Here is a 1,431-nt window from a genome sequence, read left to right on the forward strand (position 1 = left end):
TGCCACCGATCCGTTATTGGTACTTTGCCATCGGGCAGTACGACGGTGTAGCGCTGCTACGTTTTCTTCTTTCCCAACGGGCTACGTTGCGACGTCCCCGTCGAAGACCTTATCAAGGGTATAAGGTGTACAAGGCGCTCTTCGAGCATTGGATTTACGACCCATCGGACCAGGTTTACCGAAACACCCCTCGGAACTCGTCGAGCAGTCGCCTTTACAAGTCTGTACCAACATTTACCGATCCCGGGCTGGGCCCTTCTCTTTGCCCCCCTATCAGGGATCCGAGCTACTGCGGGCCGCAAACCCGCTTAAAGAGGACAGGGAGCTTCGAACACTCCGTAGCGCTGTGCCGTTGACAGTTGTTGTTTTTGTTGCTGTTGTTTGTGTTGGACCGTCGGACCTTGGTCTCTGCCTAACAGGCGCATTGCACTACAACTACCTGGTCGTTAATGTGGCCACGAACACCATTGCTCGCTGTCGTGTCTGCGATTTTCGCCCTTACGGCCCTAATTCCGATCCGGTCTTCACCACAAACTCGACAGCTCGACACCCCCCCCTCACCCTTCCCTGGCACGCGACTGCCAACAACATCACTATCGATGCTCCACCCGATATCAACCTACACCTCCATCCCCATTGCTTACAAGTCACCGGCAGCCCTCTCGCCCACGACCTTGCGCATGCCACCGCGCCCCAAACACTCTGTACTGCTCGCATCGCCCCTGAATCCCATTTATGGGAAGCCTCCTGGAATAGCGAGTTGGAAAATCCAGAGACTCGAGGCACCATCCAGTATTTACCTCGTCACCTCATACCACGTTGTACCAAACTCCTTCCCCTTAAAATAACCCTTCGTCTTAAACGAGATGAAAACGGTAACCCCACCACACGCAAAACCCGGTGTACGGTCCGCGGCGACAAACAAATCCCGCACGTACACTATGATCCCAATAATATTTCTAGCCCCGTCGCTGATCGCGACGCCATCCGATCCGCCCTCGCCTTTGCTGCCGGTACCGATCTTATCGTCGAACATTGGGATCTCGAATCCGCATTGCTCCACAAACTACTCGGTCCTGATGAGACCATCTACGTACATCAGCCCCCCAGATTCGACGGATCCGAAAAATACCCTGGCCATGTCGGTGTCATCAAGGGTAACATATATGGAACAAACCAAGCATGCAAAATGTTTACCACCGGCCTCTCCTCGTCTCTGAAACTCTGGAGTTTTGAACGCCTAACCACAGACTGCTGCACATTTGTACTCCGCAGCCCTTGCAACACGAAGTTTGTTTTTTTTCGTCATTACCATCGACGATTTTCTCGTCGTCTCCAACTGTCGCGATCTACTCCACACCGCCAAATCCCGCCTTCAGTCTAAATATCTAGTCAAAGACCTCGGGCCCGTCCGACATATCCTAGGGTGGA

This window comes from Chondrus crispus, genomic scaffold (assembly GCF_000350225.1).
Source record: "Chondrus crispus Stackhouse genomic scaffold, scaffold_17, whole genome shotgun sequence".
Lineage (NCBI taxonomy): Eukaryota > Rhodophyta > Florideophyceae > Gigartinales > Gigartinaceae > Chondrus > Chondrus crispus.